We start from the raw sequence: 6,251 nt of genomic DNA, 5'->3' as shown, positions 1-6,251 counted from the left end.
GGAGCAACACTGCCCCCATCCGCTGGCCTCTAGCTAACACACTGGTTTTTAGTTGAGTTATGAGAGTTTAAATTGTCTTTATCGATTTACATGCAGACATTTCACAAATTAGTTAGCAAACATTTACTTTTCGGAAAGGAAGCAAAATTCCTACAAAATATTCAGGGAAGTGCTATTAATCCTACCTGGGTCCATCAGCTGGCGTGTCATCAGGTTAAACATAAACCTAGAAATAAAAAAAAAGTAAATTTAGCTCCCAGTCTTTGTACATGTTACTTTTTGGCTGCAGAATTAAACAGTATGCTTTCTTCAAATCAACTTTCTGTTTAATTTAGAGGAAGGGTGAAGGTAACTCAAGACTCACCTCTCAAGACTTGTTTCATAAAATAAAGCAGCCATCGTCCATAATGAAGGGACTTCTGAAGAGAAGTAACATGCCAAACTGGCTCTGAGTTGGACATCTGAAGAGCAGAAGTGTGACTGATTACACAACAAGATGCATTTGGCAGAAAATCATCAATACAAGCAGGTCGACAAGTTCAGAATGAGCTGCATCTTTCTCCTCGTGTTCGTGTTTTACTCCAGTGTAATTCCACTGGCCTCACAGAAGTGAGCCTGTAAAGGATAAAGGGCCCACAGTGTTTTACCAAGCACAAACCAATTTTGATTATTTCTTTACTTTTTATTTCTAGCCCTTTTATGCAAAGAAGTGAACAAATATCTAGGTACACAGCCACATGTCAGTGGAAACAGGATTTCTGTGCAAGTTCTGTGAAGGCAAAGGCTGGGGCTTGCCTTCCCAGTGGCCTTTCTTAGAACCTTTTCTAGATATGGGAGCTGGTGCACCCACATTCTGCCAGGCCAGCACGAGTCCCTGGGGTTAGAGTAGTCTTTTGTATCTCTAGCTGTATACAAACTGCTTCTGAGCAAGTAAAGCCTTGCAACAGCCCCTTTTGACATAATTTGTAGTTTAAATTGGCAAGGCAGACAAAAGGGGGTAGAAATGTGGATCTTCCTACCTTTCACAGATGCAAACAGAGGGAATGGGTGACTTGCTGATGGTCACACATGAAGTATGAAAAGGCTGAAAACTGAAAGCAAGCCTTCTTTTTCCTAGCCCTATGCTTTTTACAACAGTATAGCTTTTATTTTACTTCCAGATAGGGCTCTGTATAAACTGAAGAGCTTCAGGAATTTTAAATGATAATAGATGGCCTTCAAGCACCAGTGGCCATCCCGGTCTCTTCTTTATCCTGAGTCTTGAAGATGCAGAGGACCTAAATCTGCAGGACTGAACAAAACAAGTGTTAAAAGACACAACTCTCCTGAATCAACCCAGGATCCCTTAAGAAGCAAGTCATGCCTTCCCGGGGTAACGGTTCTCTTGAAGGTTAGGTAAATTAATAAATTAGAAAAATCTAAATAGAAAATACTGCTTTTCTACGCTTACCTCCCATCAACCTGAGCCGATCCCATAGCACATCCATCCACTCAACTCCATAAAATGTTTGTTTGGCATCTGAAAGGAGAAATGATGGGATAGACCATAAGTTAAGCCTCTGTATGGCCAAAAAAGGGGGATTACAATCAACCACCAATGTCAAAAGCTTGTTCCTGGAGCTAAATGGAGAAGCTCTGCTCACATTGCAGGCTGGATTTGAGTCCAGCTCCCTCCCAAGCTACAGAATAAGCCTGCTTTCCTGGGCAGGCCTAACGTGGAATATAAAAATCAGAGAGTGAAAGGAAAGAACAAGGCTGAGAAACAGGAGGAAGCTGCAGAGTACATCAATCCACGTAGATCTTATGTTGGAAAAGATATCTGCCTTTGAAGACTGGAAAAGAAAAAAAAAATTTCTTTGGTGAACAAAAAAAGTCTTTCCAGATAATATTGTCTCTAGCACAAAATAGTTTGAGGTCCCTCTGTTACTCAAAGCAAACTGAAAAGCAGCTATAAGGAATGAAGAATAATTCTGCTCCTCCAAGGGGAGCACAACTGCCATCACAAGTGAAGAAGATGAACTCAGGGTATCTAAATTCAAAACTGCTGATTTTTCTCTCTGCACCTGAATTTTCACCTATCTGATGTAATGGCTTTATCAATGACCTTGATGAAATAACTGCTTGAATCAGGAACCAAGAATCAATAAAAAAGGCTAATCACAATATAGCACCAAAAATTTGCAACATGTGAGTTGTTGTTACGTATGGCTTTATAACTGTAACACCCCTGAGGACATTTCAGCAGTAGCAAGCCCTGAATTTCTATATAGTACCATAAGGTTTTCCAGAAAAACAGGCTCAGTTTGTACTCTGAATGCAATAATTTATCAGGATGCACAGAAGTAGGCACATCATAGATGTCTTCATTCTAAATTACTATCAGATTACATGAACATACAGAATTATCCAGTATTATTAGCAATGGCTAAAGGCGTTTCCCTTGTTATGGTTCAGTTACAGACTTTCCAAATAAAAAGAGGGAAGCACAAAAGGCTTGGGGAAACCATCACCTCATTTAATTGAGCAATTGTGTGGTGCTTATCTGTATTATGGCAGACTGCGGGCACAATCAGACAACTTCAACACATACCCACCTTCTGGGATAAGAGATCTTTGTGCCAAACTATTTCTTGCAACTGCTTCTTGCAAAATGGATTACAGCTGAAGTCACCCAAGGCATCAGAGCACATCACAACAAGCTGTGGTAACATGGTCCTCTACCTGAGCTCATCATGTGAAGTGCTGGCAAAATTCTGCAGATATTTACATTTGATATATGGGATATGAAAAAACACAGCAGGTAGGTATTCTTTTTTTTTTTTCCAGATAGATTCTTTTTCTAGCTATTTTTTTCTGCTCAAAAATAATTTTATTATTTAACAAATAATGCCTTGAACCCCATCTGAAATGGCTGGTGGGTATAGCCCAGGTATTTTAGAGTAAGAGCCTCAGCTAGCATAAATTATTCAACTACTTTCCTCTGAAGCTTTATACCTCACTCACAGTTCATAGTCCCCTCGGGGGGGGGGGGGGATTATTTTAAACACCAGAATTATATATTTGCAGCTTACTAACAAACCTGTGATTATTCTTAATTTTCTTAAAAAAAAAAAAAAAAAAAGGAAAAAAAAAAAGAGAAGTATTTCAGGAATTGCAACCTAACAAGGTTACCTACTCCCTATGCGTAAGCAGTGTTTCAGAGGTGGTAGGGGGAAGCGGCAGGACCACGAGGCTGGGGTGCTCAGGACCTCATTTTGCACAAAACGACTAAGGGGAAGAAGGAGAAAAAAAAAAAAAAAAAAAAGCACCCGCACTCAGGAGAGGTGCTGCTCCGCAGAAAGCCGAAGCCCGGTTGGCGGGAAGCTATCAAGTTCCCCACCGAAGCCGGGAACGTTTTGAAGGATACTTTGTGGAGAACCTGAAGGCTGGATGGGGCATTTATTGGCTGCCCTTCCTGCACAAGACTGCCTCCAGAGGAGGAGTTTGTTCCCTAAGCTACAGACTCGGGCCGAGGGATTCGGGTAAGGGGCAGGTGGTTCCTGAAGCTCCTGCTGACTTGTGGAAAATGGACTCCACAATCAATAAGATTGTAAAGTAGGTATGTTTCTTCAGCGCTGGGTAGCATGGGGATTAGCCCCAGCAAAGTCATGCGTGCTTGACGTGGCAACTTACCTTGGTTATATGCAGCAAAGAGTTACATATGCTTGAAGTTTCACAATACGCCTATACATATTCCTAACCTGTCCCTGCTTCATATTAAAATTAGTTCAAGAAGTCATTTCCATAAGCTCCTCCCATCTGTGCTTGCACAGTGTCTCCTGGTGGTGGTCGTCGCGGGTCGTGGGGATGAAGGTTGATGACTCTTCCTCGTCACCGCTAGTTGACCTCTTGTCTTTGCGCAGACTCAGTTGCTCCTTGGCTCTTGCCCATCCGCAGGACCAGTTTCTGCCAGTTTCTGAAGATAGGCTCACTCTCTTATTAAGAGACTGACCTTGGTAAGGGGCCCAAGGCTTCTTGCTTTAGTTAATTTGCACAATGCACAACAGTTAGCAAAGACACCAAGTAGCATCCTAGTTTAATGCTGTCAGCGCTCTATCTCTGCTTGATAAGATTCTCCTAACTCCCTCACTCACTGCAAGCACGGGAGGGTCTCGGGAACCGGACCCAGACCCAGGCAAAACAGTCATTGTGAGTTCAGGGTTCCCCTCCTTTGCCAGCCCCCCAATAGGGAGCAAAACTTCAGCACACTGACCCTGGAGGAGCAGCCCTCAGCAGGAGGTGTCATGTGGAGCAGTATGACTTTAGCAAGCTGGACGAAGAGTTGGCAAAACACAAGAGAAACAAACCTCACCAATGTCTGTTAGAGGTAGGTGCAGCATCCTTTGCCTTTCAGTCTCAGGCTCTTCGCATTGATTGAACAGCTTTCTTCTCTCTTAAATTAAAATGGGATTATTTCCCTTTGAGAAATGGTTATGTATTTTTCTTCATAGTCAGGTATTTAAATACAGGAATATAAATAAGCTTATACCCAGAGTTTTCTCTGACACTGGTACTCTGGTGTTTCTTCTGGACCCAGTTCACATGTGGGTTTCTCGAGAGGTGTAACATGAGGCCTCTGTTGTAAACTGTTGTCTGTTACTTTAAGTAACTTGGTAAGAGTTATATGGTCTGTTGAAATCTGTATGTTCGCTCCTAAAACTGAGATCCAAAATTGGACAATTGGCGACCTGATTTCCCTTACTGATCATGTGGTGGCTGTACACCCGTTCTCCCAGCAAGAATGGAAAATACCAGTCAGGCCATTACCTTCAGGAACTGAAAACCACTTTATCTCTGAAAAGTCTGGTGCATAAATCAGAAGATTTTGATTTTACTCCTGACCTAGCTTTTTGGTGGGATGCTTTTGGCTCTCCAAGCTTTTCTCTGGCGGGAGGAAGGTTCCTCACTGACTTCTCCCTTCAAGCTCATAGCCAGCCCCCACACCGTGATGTCCCAGGCCCTTCCCTGCCCTTTCAGTTGAGAGGATTTTTACCTCCAGCCTCGAGCATGGGGCCATTAAACCTTCCTTCACCATCCAGTGGCCATGAAGGCAGCTTGGCTGCTCTGGTGCCCCCGCAGGAGAGATCCCGTCGCCTGGGGCCGGGGGGCTGCCGCACACAAGCAGCCATTTTGTGGTGGCTGGACAAAGTGCTGGCCTGGAGATCTCCTCATGGTGGCCAGGTGTTGCAGCCCCTCTGTCGCTGAGGTGAGGTGGGTGTAGTGCAATTGCTCAAAGGGCAGACTCCTTCCTGGGGAGGAGGCAGAAGAAGGGGCAAGGTGACTCTCCTCACTGTGAGGATGTGGTCTTTCTGAAAGGACGCAGCCAGCGCCTGCACTGATGAGGTTGAGGAAAAACAAAAAAAAAAAAACACAAGTTGGAGGGGGTGTGTGCACAGATAGGAAGGGCTGGAGGGTTACAAGAGTGGCCGGAAAGCTCTGGGTCTCCCTCATTGCTCGGCAGGGAAGGGGAAGGTGGTAGCCTGGGGCGGCCATTTTGTGTGTGCTCGCCCCCCCGCCAAGATGGCACCGCCCGTAGCTCCTCCTGGCCTCCGTCCTCACCACACAGAAAACATGGGGAGCCGTGACGGTTCTCTCTGGTTTAGGAGAAACTGTCCTGGCAGGAGCTGTTAATCACAATCCCAAAACTCTAGATGCACAAATTGAGACTGTGTGCTTTGGCCTTCCACCAGACCTCAGTTTTTATTCTGGACATACCTGCAAAGCAGTTACGTGAGGAAAAAGATTGTCTTGAGGCAAGCAGGTTGGGATAAATTACATTTGGAGATGAGATGAGGGCAGATATTTATAGAAATGTGGTCTTCGCTGTTTCTTGCAGAAAAAGTACCTGGAAATCTTATAAGAAGGTGACAGTATATATGATTTACCACTTAATTGTTGAAAAACTTAACAGAAGATGATAGTAAGTATTTACAAAACTGTGCATCTGTGCATTCATCCAGACGAAACAAAGCCTAAGACTTTATGAAGGAGAGGAATTATCTACCTCAATATCCTTGAATTTCTCCTAGTTAAAAGTAGAGGAACAGAATTCATTTTTATGATATAAAGTTGGTTCTTAACGTACTAGGAATTAATGTATTGATAAATATATTAGAAAATAAGGAGAATTATTTTTTTCTTCACAGGTGCTGTTAATATGGGTGAGAATATCCAGGAATTAAGATAGCATACTTTTTTTTTTCTTTTAATTA

At 43.3% G+C, this 6,251-nt stretch overlaps 1 long non-coding RNA gene across 1 annotated transcript; it reads right to left on the bottom strand.

Moving 5' to 3' along the window:
• Positions 1 to 368: 368 nt before the first annotated feature.
• On the bottom strand, positions 369 to 5,580 carry LOC121069045. Its single transcript, XR_005819213.1, has 4 exons — positions 5,033 to 5,580; positions 1,451 to 1,519; positions 1,020 to 1,291; positions 369 to 615 (listed from the first exon to the last, which is right to left on the bottom strand). It is a non-coding gene; the product is annotated as an uncharacterized LOC121069045 (long non-coding RNA).
• Positions 5,581 to 6,251: the final 671 nt, after the last annotated feature.

This window comes from Cygnus olor, chromosome 4 (assembly GCF_009769625.2).
Source record: "Cygnus olor isolate bCygOlo1 chromosome 4, bCygOlo1.pri.v2, whole genome shotgun sequence".
NCBI classification, from domain to species: Eukaryota; Metazoa; Chordata; class Aves; order Anseriformes; family Anatidae; genus Cygnus; species Cygnus olor.
The sequence above is the reverse complement of the archived record's forward strand: the minus strand, read 5'-3'. Positions and strand labels throughout refer to the sequence as shown.